Below are 18,033 nucleotides of genomic sequence, written 5' to 3' on the forward strand. Positions count from 1 at the left end.
ATTGCCAAACATATTATAATACAGAAAAAAAAGCAGCCTAAATGAATTAATGATTCATGCATGAATGACTGTATTGTATTGGTACCCACCCATTCACAAACAATACAGGAGAAAAGTTACAGCAATCAATTTACTTAAGTGTGAGTCCTTGGACATCAACTCTCCAGAAAGCCCATTTGAAAACCGTGGCATTGATACGTTTTACAGTATTTAGTTGGATAATTTTAGCAAGAGTTTTTTGTTTTGTGTGGGGGTGTGGGGGAGATGAAGGGACTGAATTATTCAGGTAATTTCTTTTCCAGTCTCTGGGGACAGACACTGCTTAATTTACTCACTCCTGTAGGGTCTCCTCACGCCTCCCGCCGCTTCAGAAGCGAGGCGGGGGAGACTGAGGCCCAGTCCTCAGGGCGGGGGGGTTTCCCGGGGATACCCCGCCCGGCCCCGCCCGGCCCCAGGCTCCGCCCCCGGCTCGCCGGCCCCGCCCCCGCCGCCGCCGCCGGCAGGGGTCGCGCTGCCCCCGGCAAGCAGCGCAGGCGGGGGTGGGGAAAGCTTGGGCGGCCGGCTCGCCTTTCTCCGTCGCCGCTGGTTGGAGCATTTTAATAAAAGTCTTTTTTCTGTCTCGCTCGCTCTCCTCCGGGGAACAAGCGGAGGCGTCAATCCGCAGTCACCGAGCGAGAAAGCGACGCTCACGCAGCTAGCGAAGCAGCTGCCCGCGGTCTCCTCGGCTCTCCACCGTCCGGCCCCGGAGCCCAGGGAGAAGCAGCCCGCGTCTGGCCGGGCCACCTCAGCCCGGAGTGGTGCCTCTGCGGCCGCTTCGCTCCCGCCCCGGCTTCTCCGAGGGGATCAGTGGGCCGCCCGCGCGGCTCGGCGGCCCGGGAGCCATGTTGACCAGGGGGCTTGGTGACGCGTGAGGGACTCCCGGCCCCTCCCGGAGGCCCCGGCCCCTCGGCGAGAGCCGGAAGGCGGCGACGGCGGAGGCCTGCGCCTCGGAGGCGCCTCGGCTCGGCCGGCCGCGGGGACCCGGACCTGCATCCGGTCGCGGCGGGCGTCAGCGGAGCCGCTTTCCCTTCGCGCCCTGCCTTGCCTGGGGACTCGGCCCCCGCACTTGGTGGTGAGTTCGCGGCCGGCCACCGCGCGGGGCTTTCCCCTGCTGTCGGGCTGACCCCGGGCGGGGAGGGACTGGAGGGCTCGCGGGAGGGCGGGCCAGGGCGGGTGCCCGGCGGTGGACGGAAGGCACAGGCCGGGCTAGAAGTTGAGAGTGTGAGGTGCGGCGCAGAGGTCTCCGTGTGTCTGTGGTCCCTCGGGTCCAGCGCGGTCCCCGGGTCGCCCAGGCATTTCCGGGCTTGGGGTGGGTGGGTTGGGGGTGTCTGACGGGCTCCTTCCCGGGAGGCGCCTCCAGCTGCCGACGCCCCCGGTGCTTGCTGTCGCTTCGGTCTCCAGGGGAGACCGAAGTCCCCGTGAGGAGGAGGAGGGGGAAGAGGTAGAAAGTCCCCCGAGACACAAAGGTCCCCTCGGCTGGGGCGGAGCTGGAGATGCGGGCGACGCTGCCCCCTCCGCGCCCCGGAGGGGAAGGAAGGGGTGCAGATCCCCGGGAGGCGAGCGAGGAGGCGGCGGCCGCGGCGCTTCGAGCGCCTTGGAGACGGCGGGGTGGTGCACGGGTGGAAAGCGCGGGGGAGGAGGAGGAGGAGCCCTCGCGTGGGGACCGGGCCGAGACAAAGATCAGGGCAGGCTCCCGCTGGCGGGTCACACCCCCGAGTGTTGATCAACAGCGGAGGTGGAGGGAATGTGGGAAACCCAGAGGGCCCATGGGAGGGGAAAATTGGGGGCTGCCAAGTATTGTCTCCGTCGCAGTTGCTTTTCTCAGCGTTTTTGTGTCCGATGCCTTTGCTCCCCAACTCAGCTGGATAGCTCCAGGTTCCCTCCCTCCCATCACCCCCACACTGCCACATTGACTCTCATTCTCCCCCTACTTTTCGCCCACTCTTTTTCGGGTAAGCAGTATTTTGCCATCAGCTTTGGGAACGTTTGCTAATGACAGGATGCCTGAGCTAGTTCTGACCCTGAACTGCCTTGAACTCCTCTCTCTTCCTCCCACCCTTTCCTTTCTGAGATCTATAATGTCACATGGCCATTAACAATTAGCTTTTCTTCTGCAAACATAGCAAAGGCGTTTAGCTGAAATCTGTGGAGGTCCTCCTTTATATGTCCACCGAAAACATAACATTGGCTGCGTTTTATCACCTCTTAGGCAAATTAATTTTCAAGGTATAAAGTGGCAAATTTTATTTTGAGCCTTGGCCATTCGTAGGGTCAGTAAAGTGTATTCCTGGCAGTCAGACCGTCTGTCACTTATCAGGAAATGCTGGACTTAAAGACGGACAATTCTTTCCTCAAACTTTGCTGTTCCTTTTTTTAGGCTTTGTTGAAAGAATTAAAAAAATTTTTTTAAGACGCTGTGTAAGAAGGCCAAAGTCATAAATCTGGGTTACTGTATTTTCGATTTATTTTGTAAACCACTGGGCAAAAGCAAATGAATGAGATTTTAAGACCTTTGATACCTGGAGTAGAACAGAGTCTCCCTTGAAGCTAGAAATAAGGTTAAATCAAATTTTAAGAAAAAAAATTTGCTAGAGGTAATAACGTTGGTTTTGTTTTGTACTCTTGAGTGTAAGGAGTTGGTTTATTGATTGCATATTGGGGTGCTGCTTTGTTGATGAAGCCATTTCATCTGCTTACTTCCATAAACAATGGGTTGGTACAAAAGACAAAAAATATGGCTGTATTTAAGGAATATTCTTTATATATATTTCTTGGAAAGTTACAAGAGAATATTGGAACATAAAAAGAGTTATCATTTTTATCTGTTAAACCACCTCGTAGGCCAGAGTACTGACAGTTTGAATGCAGGGCTTCAAAGAAAATTGTTGAGCCTTTGAATTTAAGCTGCTTTAAAGTTACTAGTCAAATATAATTAGTTATTTTATCATTTTATAATGAAAATAAAGGAGCCCTGGTAGCAGAACAAAGATTGATGTTTCGAACCCACTCAGCAGCTCCGGAGCAGAAAGACCTGGCAGTAGGCTCCCCTAAAGGTTACAGTTTAGAAATTCCTGAGGCAGTTCTCCTCTGTCACATGGAGTCACTATAAGTTGAAAATTGACTCCACAGCATCTAAGCAAGTAACACAGTGAAAATAAATACACATTATTGAAATATGAATTGAAACAAAAACCCTAAAGCTTATTTGACGTAGGGATGTTAATGTTCATACCCCATAAGTACAGCCATCTCTTGTGGTTTGCTGCCGTTAAAAGGTTGACAATATGAAAATTGTTTGTGGAAGGGATTTCAGTTTAGGGATGATTCTCTGATTTATGGGGCTCCCTACCCCACTCCCACCACTTAAAACATATTTTAGAGACTTTGTGAAACTAACAAGTTATGTTAATAATCAGTGTTTTGTATAACATTTATTGAAAGACCGTATTGAGGATACATTGATTTTTTTCTGCATTTTTATTAGGTCCAACTGGTGTTAGGTGCCGTGGGGTCGGCAAAATTTAAGTCTCGGTGGAAGGAAATTACTAAAACGTTAACAAACGTTTCTGGAGGGGTTTACGGGTGATTAAAAACTACATTTCTGTATTTTATGAATTTTCATTTCCACAATTAGGAAAAAAAAAGTAAATGTAGAATGAAAATCTTGTTAATAGTGTCATGATTTGTTTATTACTAAGTATCTTCCATAAAATGTTTAATTTATTCTCATCCTTGGATTCAGGCCCAATATAAGTAACTTTCAGTGTTAGGTATTTGAAATAGTGTAGCACGGCACTGGGTTTTTTATAGCCTGCCATATGTATTCTGGTTATCTGGAGGAAATGAAGAGAGGAAAAGAGAGGTACATAGTAAGAAAAGATGGAATTGATGGAATTCATTCAATGTGTGGTAGCTTTGTACACCAGGAATTGTGTTCTAATAAGTCATTTGTTTTACAAAAAGTAGAAAAGTAAATTTTCTTTGCTCTGAAGCAAAGCAATGTTGACCAAACAGTTTTAATAGTACTATACATATTTGTTGATATGTTTAGGTTTCAGATATTGGTTCAGTGCTATAATTATGGTGGGAAAAGATGGCATATAAAATCATTTCTTTGCTCTGTCAAGGCTTTTGTTCTTTTTCTTATTTTCAGCAATATGTTTTCTCTTCACTGGTGAAATAATACTAACTGAAAAACAATACAAATGTTTTATTGTGAACAATGAGAGCGGTAATGGCAACTGAGATAGAAACTGAAAAGCGAGATGATGATGTCCCGTAATTTCAAAAAACAAAACTATCTGCAAATATGAATTTTTTGCTCTGTTGTCGTCTTTGTTATGGTCTAATAGTACTGAATATTTATAAGGCATTGCATTTTGAGTCTTTATTGCTGCTTCCGAGTCTTTGTATGTATGTAATTATAGCATCATATCCTGACATTCTTTTACATAGCTTTATGCTTCTGTGGCGGATAATTATTTAATGAATTTATTGCTCTATTGAAGAAAAACATTATATGTTAAACCCAGCATTAAAATATTCTTTAGAGTATTTTATCTATTTTAAAAATTGTCTCTTTTCATACGTGTGAAGAAGGAGTAGTTTTAGGTTCTTTGAATTTTAAATAGGTAATTATTGCTTAAACTGTTTAATAGGAAATAATTATTTAAAGTGCATTTTATAATGTGGTTATGGTATTTTGCATTTTAAATACTGAAAATAAGCAATAGGTTTATGGCATTTAAAACCGTGCTTTAAATAGTATTTGTAAGATAAAAAAATACCTACAATAAAAAAACATGGTAATTCAACCAACCGTATTTGGCAGTTTCTTTGAATTTGGTGGGGAGAGTGCCTGTTAGACTGGTATTTTTTGTTGTTGTTGTTGTTCGTTTTGTTTTTAAATTTCTATGAAATAGTTAACGGTATTAAGCCAAGAATTCTTATTGTCATTAGTGGATTCTTTGTCATTATTTTGACCCCAGACTTTTTAGTTTGTTACAACTGATACTTGCACAAGAGGAATTGCCAAGGGCCAGAAAAATGTATTGGCTATATCCCAGTGTAGCTTTACCTATCCTAGCCTGTTTCCTCTTCCTATTGGCCAACTTGGAAAATCAATAGACATCTACCAATTAATGTAATAGGTGGGGTGTCTGCCATAAATGATGTTATTATGCTCTGTAGTAACATATGATACTGAATACTGTATTTGTGGAGACACATTTACAGATCCACAGCATATTGGAATGATGCAAAAATTATCTTGCTCTCCAAAATCTTCTTTTAAACTATTTTTTATATTAGCTGTGTGGAAGAAATTAACCCTAATTAGCTCCTATGGGGGCGCTGTGCTACCTGTTATTTTGTTACATCCTCACAATAAGCTCCTCTGTAGGTATTGTGCCTGTTTTTCAAATGAGGAAACAGAGGCTTCTGATAAGGTTAAGTAATTGTTTCCAGGGTCCTGCCACTATGGTGAAGCTGAGATTCCAGTTTAGCATTCAGACTGCTATGTTGCACTGCCTCCATGGTGATGATATTGTAATAAGTTAGTGTTAATCTCTGCTATAGAGGTCTGTAAGGAAACCCTGGTGATGTATTCCTTAAGTGCTATGGCTGCTAACCAAAAGATTGGCAGTTTGAATCTACCAGGTGCTCCTTGGAATCTCTGTGGGGCAGTTCTCCTCTGTGTATAGGGCTGCAATGAGTCAGAATTGACTCCATGGCAACGTTTTTTTTTTTTTTTTTTTTTTTAATAGAGGTCTATATGAGTTGGAATCGACTCAATGCCAACGGGTTTGGTTTGGTTTTTATAGAGTTCTGTAAATAGTGGTAAATTGGAAAAACTTACCAAAATTAGATTTAAATCCCATCAAGTTAGTTTTACTACATAAAAAAAAGAACTAAATAAAAAGATTAAAGTTAGGACATAGTTATCGATCAAAATGAATTAAAGCGGGGTACTAAACGATATTAAAAATGTTTTTAGATTTATTTTTAGTTATTGATTTATTGTAGTTCTTTGTGTATAAAGGCAAGAAAAAATATGTATACTTAGCCTTGTGGTGCGAGTATACTTACAGTACTTTTACTTATATATTTACTTATTTTGATTTTACATGTGTTAGAATTAGTTTGCATTATTTGAGCACATGCCATCAAACGAAAGACAGTCAAGATGTATGTTGCTTTAGTAATGGGTGAAAATTTTTTCTTGAGGTAGATTAAAAAGTATAAAAAAAAACCTTTTTTTATTTTTAATTTAGTAAGGTATAAAATTTGATTTTGTGCTTTTATTATATGTGACTGTATATCACTGAAAAATGGAAATATCAGACCAGATTGTACATTTTTGTAATAACTTTTTACATTGAAAATTGACCCTTATGGTATAAGAAAGTACAAATTAATAATTGTTTATATTTAAAGAACAGCAGATGTTATTGACTTTACCTGAAGGTGGTCCATTGAAGTGAAAAATGATGAAAAGAAATTTGTCTTCTTCTGTTGCATAAAGGTTAATAAAAGAGATTTTATCTGCCTATTAATAACACATTTTTGTTTCCTTTCATGCACTCGTTAATGTAAATACTTTCAAGAATACTCTAAGTTTTGTGCTTATGTTTTATAAACAATGGGCAAAAGACCCAAGGATAATTTTTCTTAGGCTTTATCCTAATTTAGTTACTCATTTTGGTCATCTGAAGGTAAATGCTTAATTATACTATCCTGAAATTGATGGTTGATATTTATTTTTTGTATGTGTTAATTATGTTCAATAATATAAACTAAAATAGGTAAAAATTGATCTTAATGTGTGAGAAATTACCAGGTAATGACGTTGAAAGCTCTTATCACTCCAACTTTAGGGAGATTTTTCTTTAAATTGGTTAATACCTATTTTTTGGTATTATTTTAAAAGTAAACTTTTTATTAAAGTATAATATGGTTCCAGATTTTAATGTTTTACATTACTGATTTATACTGCTACTTCTGGTAAAAAAAAAAAGGAAGCTTCTCAATGATTCTGAAGTAAATTTTGGATTCCTGAAGCAGAGTTTAGCTTCTTGAGCCTGTTCTATTTCTTGAGTTATTTTAAAGAAGTGGTTTTTTTTTTTTTTAATCCTTTATTTACAGCTTTTTAAAAGAAATCTGATTTTTCAATTTGGGGTATAATTACTAAGTACTTTTGAAGTGATTATGTCCTCAGCATTATAGTAGTCATTGTATGTTTTAGAAACATTTAATTAAATGTGGCCCTTGCCCTCAAAAAGCTTAGTTGTCTGGGGCAGTATTATAACGTGTGAAATATCAGCAACATTGGTTGCCTGGAACATTCTGTCGATGGCCCCCTTCTTGTGTTTTACATGTCCCCTGGGCAGTCTCATCCATATTTCGGGCTTCTCATCATCTAGAGTCCCTGCGTGGTGCAAATTGTTAACTGTCCTTACCTGGTAACCAAAAGATTGGAGGTTCGAGTCTACCAGGCCTCAGAAGAAAGACCTGGTGATTTACTTCAGAAAAATTTCAGCCATCGAAAACCGTATGGAGCACAGTTCTACTCTGACACATGTGGGGTTGCCATGAGTTGGAATCAACCCCATGACAACTAGTGTCTTGGGTTTTTCTCATCACCTATATGCTGAAGTTGCTATGTATAAGGCTCCTTAGAAGCAAGAGTGGCTAGACTTTGGCTTGCTTTCTTTGGACACATCATCAGGAAAGACCAGTCCCTGGAAAAGGACATCATGGATGGTAAAGTAAAGGTTCAGTGAAAATGAGGAAAACTCTCAATGAGATGGATTGACACAAAAGCCAAAACAATGTACTCAGATAATCATGAAGATGGTGCAGGACCTGGCAGTGCTTTGTTATGTTATACACAAAGTCGCTGTGAGTCAGAGCCGACTCAGTAGCACTTGTGCTGATGATCTCTACATCTTTGTTTCTCATCCACATTTTTCTGCGTTCCATTTTAGCTACCTCTCAGATATTGACTCTTAGTGGTTCTTACCTAAACTGAGCTCTTTTATTATTCCCACCTCTGTTTCTAATCACAGTGAACGGCATTACTATCTGCCCAGTCACTGGAGCCAAAAATTTTGACAGTGTCTTAAGCTTTTCTTTTGTGTTTCCCTTCCCTCAGTCTGGTCAACCATATCAAATCCTTTTAAATTTACTTCCTAAATTACCTTTTAGATTTATTTTTTCCTGTTGTCATTTCTCAGGCCAGGATTTTGGAACGTCTCATCTAAATTACAGCTTGCTGTTTTGCCGCATTTTAATCTGACCATTCTCCTTTCTCTTTCCCTTCCTCCTCCCTTCTTTCTTTTCTGTCTTTTTACCCATCGTCCACCCGCCCACCCGCCCACCATCCCTCCCTCCCTCCCTCCCTCCCTCCCATCCATCTTCGAGTGCCTGCCTAGTGCCTGTACTAGGCACTGTGGCAGGTGCTAGGGTACAATGATGAGAAAACTGGTGTGTTGATATTACAATGCTGTGACATTTATTTGGAGAGAAATTATTATTTAAAATGTTTTCTTATTGTAAAATATATATAACTAAACATTTGCCATTTTAACCACTTTTAAGTGTACAATTTTGTGACATTAATTACACTCACTGTGTTATACAGCCATCACCACAGTCCATAACCAAGTGTTCTTCATCACTCTTAACAGAAACTCAGTATCCTGTAAGCAATAATTCTCCATTTTCCCTCTTCCCAACCCCTAGTAACCACTAATAAACTTTGGTCCTATGGATTTGCCTGTTCTAAATATTTCATATAAGTGGGTTCATACAGTGTTTGTCCTTTCATGCCTGATTTAGTTCAGCATAATGTTTTCCAGGTTCATCTATGTTGTAGCAGGTATTTCATTCTTCTTTATGGCTGAATAATGTTCCATTGTATGAATATATACCACATTCTGTTTATTCATTTATCTGTTAATGAACACTTGGGTTGTTTCTACCTTTTGGCTATTGTGAATAATGCTGCAATGAACATTACAGGTATTTTTGAGCCTGCTTTCAAGTCTTTTGGGTGTAAACATAGGAGTGGAATAGCTGGATCCTATGGCAGGTGGGATGGTAATTCTATGTTTAACTTTTTGAGGAACCATCAAACTGTTTTCCACAGTCGCTTTGCCATTTAGCACCATTTTACATTTCCACCAGCAATGGATGAGGATTCCAATTGTTCCACCTCCTCTCCAACACATTTTCTGTTTTTCTGATAATAATCATCCTAATAGGGTGAAGGATAACTCATGATTTTGATTACCTTTTTCCTAATGTCTAACGGCATGAACGTCTATTACTAGCCATTCATATGTCTTCTCTGGAGAAGTGTCTATTCAAGTTCGTTGCCCATGTCTTGATTGGGTTAATTTTTTTTTTTTTATTGATTTATAGGAGGAGTTCTTTATATAGTCTAGATATTAAACCCTTATCAGCTGTGTGATTCCCAAATGCCTTCTACAATTCTGTATAGGTTTTCTCCTCACTTTTTTGATAAGGTCTTTTGATGCACGAAAGTTTTTTTATTTTGGTGAAGTCCAGTTTATCTGTTTTGTCTTTTGTTGCTCATATTTTTGTCAAATACTAGATTCCAAAGCTTTACTCCCTATGTTTTCTTCTAACAGTTTTTTGGTTTTAGTTGAAATTCTCATTTTAAGGCCAGTTGTCATTTCCTCCAAAGTAGTCTTTGATACACTCCAGCAGAGTTATAATGGTCCTGCTAATACAATATTTATGTCTACTCTAGCACTTAACAAGGAGCCCTGGTGGCGCAGTGGTTAAGCACTTGGCTGCTAACTGAAAGGTCAGTGGTTTGAACCCATCCAGTGGCTCAGCGTGTGAAAAGATCTGGTGATTTGTTCCCTTAAAGACTGCAGCCTAGGAAACTCTATGGGGGCAGTTCTGCTCTTTCCAGTAGCGTAGCTGTGAGTCACAATCAACTCAGCTGCACACAACAATAACAACATAGCACTTAAAACATTGTATTGTAATTAATTATTTACAAATCTCCCTCTTTTGAATGGCTTTGTGCTCAAGAAAGACTGCTTTTTTTTGTTTGTTTTCCCGTATTCCCCCCAATTGTGTATTATTCAACTGAACGAATGAAGTGATGGGATTGGGAGAAACAATACTGAATTAATAAATTAGTGTCACATGAGTCATGGTTTAGGAGTCGAGAATAAGTTTTGATAAAATGTAGTAGAAAATAAAAAGCCATCAAAGGTTTTGATTATGGGAGCTATATGACGTAGGTGGTGTTTGTGTGAGAGTGATCTGCAAGCAGTTTGTAGGCCAGCTTGGAGGGGAAATAACTTGACATTTTGTGAGTTTTTTAAATTACCTGTGAGCTGTACTAACTTGTTAGTGAAAATAGAGAGAAAAGCGATGTAGCCTTTGAAGATTGTAAGTCTTTTAGACAAATTGGAAATAGAACATTACAATATTCATATGAGAAGAAAACACCCATTTCTAAAGTCTAAACACATTGGAAATATCAAGACTAAAATTTGGTTTAGCTGATGAATTTCAGCCTGATGAAATAAGTTCTTTAGCTGTGTAGTACTACATTTAAATGTGCTTACTAACATAAAGTACAGAATTGCACTCAAAAGAATAGAACACTGCTTTAATGCCATTCTTGCTACCCTGATATTTTATATAAATAGTTGACCAGGAGCTTTTTTTCCAGTGGCAGTACCGTAATTAAAATTAAAAATTAAACCATAAAAAAACACACTGCTTTATGGCCTACTTTTTAAATTAAAGACATTTTGAGTTTTAAACTATACTTCTGCTGTAGTAGGTGTGTTATATAAATACTAGATTGGATGGTTTTAGAAATCAATTAGAGATTATGACTTGATAACATCTTGTTGGAGATGTGACGTTTAAAAGTGATTTTTGCAATTTGTGAGACTTGGTGCTTTTTCATATTCCTCATACTTACATGCTGTTGTTACTGTTGTCGAGTCAAGTTGCTTCTGACTCATGGTGATCCCGTGTGTTATGGATTGAATTATGTGCCGCCAAAATGTATGTCAACTTGGCTAGGCCATGATTCCCAGTATTGTGTGGTTTTCTACCATTTTGTCACCTGATGTGGTTTTCTTATGTGTTGTAAATCCTACTTCTATAATATTAACAAGGCAAGATTAGAAGCAGTTATGTTAATGAGGCAAGACTCAATCTGCAATATTCGGTTGTATCTTGAGTTAATCTCTTTTGAGATATAAAAGAGAAAAGCAAGCAGAGAGACAGAGGGACCTCATGCCACCAAGAATGAAGAACCAGAGGGGAGTGCATCCTGTGGACCTGGGGTCTCTGCGCTGAGAAGCTCCTAGACAAGGGGAAGGTTGGTAACGAGGACCTTCCCCCAGAGCCAATAGAGAAAGCCTTCACCTGGAGCTGGTGTACTGAATTCAGACTTCTAGCCTACTAGACAGGGAGGGAACATGTTTGTTAAAGCCATCCACTTGTGGTATTTCTATTATAGCAGCACTATGTAACTAAGACACCATGTATGCATAGTAGAACTGCTCCCTAGGGTTTTTAAGGCTGTAACCTTTCAGAAGTAGATTGCCAGGCCTGTCTTCTGAGGTGCCTCTGGGTGGGTTCGAACGGCTAATCTTTCATCTAGTAGTTGAGCAATTAACCATTTGTGCCACCCAGAAACTGCAACATTAAAATTATCTGTATCAGATAAATTTTCAATATCATGATTTATTCACCTATATTTTATCACTTCAGTAACAGTGGAGTCAGCATTGTATTTTGAAGTAATTTATGCCCATAAATTTGTGAGCATGCATTTTTGTTTTTCCTTCCCTTCTCCAAATATTATGGAAATTTCCATCTTAGGTTTTTATGGAAATTTCCATCTTCTTCTGCTCTCTTTTCTTCCCAAAAGCTATAAAATGGTTGAAACATTTTTAATTGTAGGTATAATTTTTGGGAAGAGTATCTAAAACTATTTTATAGTATTTTCATTAATCCTTTGTCTTTTTTTTTAAAACTTGGCATTTAATATGTACTTTTCAAATCTGAAAAAATGTTATCCTTTTTCTTTAAATGCTAAAATTCTTGTTCTTGGTTTTTAGTATGACTATTTTACTAAAAAAGAAATTATTATTTAGAAGATGCAATTTTGGAAATTTTAGTTTTTATTACATAAAAATTAGAATTTTAGCATATTTTTTTCTGTAAAAACTACTTTAGTAATAACTAATAATCATAAGATCTTGAGCTAATTACTTAAACTCTTAAGGGTCAGTTTCTTCTATAATACTGGAAAAAAACAGAACCTACTTCATAGGGTTTTGGGAATTAAGTGAAATAATGCATATAAAGCACATTGAAAAAGTATCTCGTACCTAGTGAGCACTCACTTCGCAATTATTTTCATAATTACTCTTTAATATAATGGGAAGAACTATTAGTAATGATACTAGAATTGTTTAGCTGATTTCAGGTTGATGAATATTTAAATTAGTGATTCACAAGGGCATGTGAATCAAATGATCTCTGTAGCTTTTTAAACTATGCTTACATCCTGGATTTTCTAATACACCTCTCTACTCCCACCCAGTGTGAGAATCACTGTGGTAGTGAGTCAGTCAATGTTACTAATGGGTAGTTGTTGCATCCCTCAGATGTATTGGGGAGAAAATGAATAGACCAGTGGACTACATATATAAAAGAGGGTATTCCTTATTTCTTATCTAATGGCAGTCAGGAATAAAGATGTCATAATCTTTTGATAAGCACGTTGATAAGCTTTTCCTTAGGGCCAGCCAACTTTTTCCTGTAACCATTGTGTTCCGCTTCTTTAGTCCTGTGCTGTACCACATTTGACATCTTAACCATCTAGGCAATATTTGCTTTCTTTCTTAAATGACTCTTTTATGTAACTCTCAAGCTTTTCTGAAGTCAAACTAGAATAACAGGATCATATAACATCCATCAAAAGAAAGTATTGAGCTTGGATGTTTACTGTTTATTATAGTTTTGTTCATTACCTTATTTTTCTATGTTTAGACTTCAGAAGCACCTTTGCTGATTTAAAAAAAAAAGATACTGCGTGTACATGCGCATGTGCACGTATGATCTCAATTTCTATCTCAGAACAACTGAATCAGAATCTTTAGGTTTGGGTTTTTGAACCGTTCCAGGCTCTGAGTTTTATAAACACTGTTTTAAGGTTTACCACAGTATTAAGGGAAGGAACCACTTATATATTAATTAAATTTCAAGTAAAGGTAAAGCGATTAAAACTTTCTTTCATTAGGGACAGTGAATAAGAAAGACCGAAGAAGAATTGATGCCTTTGAATATGGTGTTGGTGAAGAATATTGAATGTGCCATGGATTGCCAGAAGAACTAACAAACCTATTCTGGAAGAAGTACAGCCAGACTGCTCTTTAGAATTGAGGGTGGGGAGACCTCGTCTCATTTACTTTGGACGTGTTATTAGGAGGGACCTTTCCTTGAAGAAAGACATCATACTTGGTAGAGGGTCATTGAAAGAGGAAAACCCCCAATGAGATGGATTAACACAGCAGCTGCAACAGTGGCCTCAATCATAGCAGTGATTGTGAGAATGGCACAGGACGGTTCAGTGTTTCATCCTGTTATATACGTAGGATCACTATGAGTTGAACTGACTCGATGGCACGTAACAACAACAACAAGGACATCATTATCTTAGTTTTTCTAACATTTTAATTTTAGCTTTCTATTTTTATTATATTTTGGGGGTTTTCATAAGTTATATACAAAAGTCTTCTGTTCCAATCTGGTTTTTAACCCTTTTATTGGATGTTTTTTTTTTTTTTCTCTGTTTATTACTGTTGTCTTACTGTCGCTTTTGTCTGTATAATCTCAATTATTATTTCTTTTTGAAAATTATTTAAAACATCTAAAATATATAGTAATGTAGAAAATGGATCATAATCTAAATTCCCTAATCAAATAGTTACCGTGTTCAAATAATCCCTTTTTCCTTTCTCATGTACACACAGAGTTTTAAATTTTTTTAAAGATTTTTTTGTAATGCAACAACATATTTGAGGTACCAAATCATTCTGGGTACGTATCATTTTAGTGGCTATCATATTCAGTGGTTGCATCAGTCCTTCAAAAGAGGTTTAACCATTTTATACTGGTTTAGAAATGTTACTTTGATTTTTTTTTTTTTGCTGTTTTAAATTTTATTGTGACAAACTTAAACATAAAATTTTTTTCTCTTCACATTTTACGTTTCCTCAGGGTTGATAGAGATCCAGAATTGGAATTCCCACATCAAAGAACCTTTTTTTCTGGTAATACCTGTTGTACCAGTGCTACTAGTAAACAACTGTATTTAGGGCACTAATATTTAAAATTTTACTCTCTATAACTTGCTTTTATTTACATTTCTTTCATTGCTGGGATGTTGATTTTCATTATTTTGTGATATTTTCTTTGTTACATATCAAATTGTTACATATAAGGTGGTTTTTAAAAAAATTTTTTAACCTGAGATTCTTTGTTTTAGCTATCCATCTATTCTTATACCAGTTCTAGCTTATTTTAATTATCAGTGCCTTATAATATATCTTCACATCTGGTATGGCCAGACACAGAGCCCTTGTGGTGCAGTGGTTGAGAGCTTGGCTGCTAACTAACCAAAAGGTCAGCAATTTGAATTCACCAGCCGCTCTGCAGAAACCCTATGGGGCAATTCTACTCTGTCCTCTAGGATCGCTATGAATCGAAATGGACTCGACAGCAACAGGTTTGATTTCTGGTTTTTATGGCAAGACACTCAATTTTTTTCCTCCCAATAATTTTGATATTTTTATATGCATGTTTTTATTCCACTTTTATAAACAACGGGCCAAAAAGAAAAAAAGTAGACGTGGGGATGAGGAAAGTATGTCCGTTGAAGATTGCATTTGGCTCTTTCAGCTCCCTGTAGTAGAAGTGTCCATTTTTCTTCTCCCCAAAACTGGTCTCCCCACTATAAAACTTGAACCCTAGATACTCTAGCAGGTCTACAAGAGTTGCATCAAGAATTGAGATAGACTTCTTCTTACCCATTATCCAGGTTATATCATGTGAAGAACATTTCAGTAAAAGATTAGATAGCTTATGGTAAATTTTATCACCTTTTTCATCCTGTCACCAGAGGTGGGCTGTGGTTGTCCTGAAGAGAAGGAGGAGGAAGTAACATTTAGACAAGAATATTATATGGGTTTCTTGGGGGGAGGGGGGTGATGTTAAAGATAACAGCTCTACAAGTACAGGGAAGAGAGGGGAAACACTTCCTAGGATAAAAGAACAGTATGTACAAAGGAGCTATGAAAAAGTTTTTACATTCCTTTAAAAAATTGTTATTTTCTGCCAGTCTAATGAGTATTTCTATGTGACAGAAAAAGAGATTGCTTTTGAGGGAGTGGTAGGAGATGAAATCAAAGAGGTAGATAGGACTTACTTATCCCCAGAATCCCCGTAAGGAGTTTGGATTTTGTTCATCTGTAGAGTTGAGTTGTTGGACATTTTTTAGACAGTGTATCATCTTGTCTAAAATGAAGCCATTGGAAAAGTTTTGTAAATAGCTGAAAACAAGCTACTGAAAGTTAAGTGGACAACTTTTGTGATGATATGTTGACGTTTTGGAAGCAGCGACAGGGAGGAGCTTTCTACATTGGGAATGCTAAAAAAGAGCTACTTGTTCCCTTTTTTTCTGGTTTGGTTCATCTCAGAGACATGAAAATAGTTTTACCGTCTCTTAGGAACACTTGGCAATGTGTATTTAATTTCAAACCCTTTAGTCATTTTTGTCTTCCAATGATGAAATGTTTCTGTATGTTACAAATTGGTTTCACCATTTTGTTGGGGAAATAAGAGATATGAAGAGTGGATGAATAGACTAGAGAAATGATAGATCCTTTTATTTAGCTATGGATATCAACATACCAATGAAGAATAAAAATCTTAATTCTGCCTCTACAAATGATTTTGCAGTTCTTTAGACTTCATCTCCCACTAATTTTGATGATCATACAACACTAGCCATTTAATAGTAATTCAGTTAAACGGATATACAAGTCCTGAGAATAGGCTAAATTTAGCAGCTATAGTTTATATCATACTTTGAATTCAGCTAAATTTGACTTTAAAGTACTTCTGTTTTCCTAAAGCTTACAACGAATTTTTGGTACATAACTGTCCCAAAGTAGGACCTTGTCTCATGGTATTTACCCTTCTGAAATGAATATTTTTTTTTTCCCTTTCTTAGTATTTGAACCTTTCAGATCCATCTTTTTTTTTTTTTAGGTGTTTAAAATTAAAAAAAAAAAACAAAACTCATTTTTGAATAAGTGTGATTAAACTGAAAAAATAGAAAATATACAAAGAAAAGTCTTATTTTCTGCTTTGCTCTTGGCTCCCTGTTTTTCTTCACATACCTTATAGGTAACCATTTCTTTTAGTATCCTGTTTATCCTTCCGGTGTTGCTTTTTGCAAATACAAGCATATATATGTATATGGGTGGATGGATGGAGGTCTTTCCATATCTAGATAAAGACCTTTATTTTTAATAGCTGCATAGTACTTCATTATGTGGATGTACCACAGTTTAGTCAGTTGGTCCTGTATGGATTATTCTCTGTCTTTTGCTATTACAATGCCCAAGTGTTATATGCATATAAGACTTTGTATAGTTTAGATTCTGAGAACGATGATCAAAAGATAAATACTTCTATATACATGTTTATTTCCTTGCTCTGTCAACTGAGAGGGCCTCAAAGCAGTGACACCCCAGTAGCAACAAGCACACCTACTGCCCAGATCTTGGTTTCTAATACCATTTTCCAGTAAAAGGAATCAGGGCTCCTTGGCTGATCCTAGGACTGGGACAGGGAATGACTATACAAAAGAAACCTGGTACCTCTATGTGGTGCCAGAAAGAAAGGAAATAAACAAACAAAAGACACAATGAATGTGAGTATGTCAAAGGGACACAGGAGCCAGCTGAAAGAGTTCCAATGGCCAATACTGGAAAATTTGAGCAACAAAATAAAGTAATACTGGATCATAACCCAAAGTGTAAAATAATGTCCATGAGCCCATTAAAAAAAAAAAAAAAAAGTTGCTGTTGAGTCAGTTCTGACTCATAGCAACCTTATAGGACAGAGTAGAACTGTCCCATAGGGTTTCCAAAGAGCAGGTGGTGGATTTGAACTGCTGACACTTTGACTAATGTAAATAAATGATTGAATAAATAAATGGGAAATAGACAAATCTGTGCAGAAGAATTCCAAATAATTTATGTACTCAGCCCTCAAGGGAGTGAAACGTAACTCCCTACTTCTTAAGTGTGGGCTGTACATAGTGACTTCTTTCCAAAATAAGTACGGGAAGTGGGGGAAAAGAGTTACTTCATATGGGAGAAACCTGGCAGACACTACCTCAACCAGGTGATCAAAGTTAACATCAGCAGTCATAAATCATATTGGTAGTATGACGTGATGAGCATGACACTTTACCTCAGTGGTCTTCCTCCCAGAAAACCATAAACCCAGTCTAATCGTATAATTATGTTAGATAATGACAAATTGCTGTTTACTACTACTGTAATGTCAGAGAAGCCTGTTTTCCCGTAGTCCCACCAGCTGAATGTGTCCTCAAACGTTTGGAATTTTGCTGGTTTGATAGATGCTAATTAATGTGACTCAGGCTATTTCTCTCATGAATGATATTGACTATCTTTTCATATATTTTAGCAGCATTTTACTTCCCCACTCCCCTTTGTGAACTCTCGTAGTCTTATTTTTCTACTAGGCCATTGATCTTTTTCTTTTTGATTTCAAGGAGTTTTTATAGGGAGATTAGCCCTTATTTGTGATATGGGTTGCAAATACAGGTAGTCCCTGATTTACAATATATTTACGTTATGATGGACTGAACTTATGACCGTCTTTTTT

At 38.1% G+C, this 18,033-nt stretch overlaps 1 protein-coding gene across 1 annotated transcript in view; it reads left to right on the plus strand.

Annotated features, from left to right (window-relative positions):
* The first annotated feature begins 982 nt into the window (after positions 1–982).
* The window catches only part of CDK17 (cyclin dependent kinase 17), a 110,392-nt gene continuing 93,341 nt past the window's right edge, over positions 983–18,033 (plus strand). Inside the window, exon 1 of the mRNA XM_003405273.4 lies at positions 983–1,111. The gene's annotated coding sequence lies outside the window, so the exon portion shown is untranslated. The remainder of the gene's footprint in view (positions 1,112–18,033) is intronic.

Source organism: Loxodonta africana, chromosome 4, assembly GCF_030014295.1.
Source record: "Loxodonta africana isolate mLoxAfr1 chromosome 4, mLoxAfr1.hap2, whole genome shotgun sequence".
In the NCBI taxonomy this organism is placed as follows: domain Eukaryota; kingdom Metazoa; phylum Chordata; class Mammalia; order Proboscidea; family Elephantidae; genus Loxodonta; species Loxodonta africana.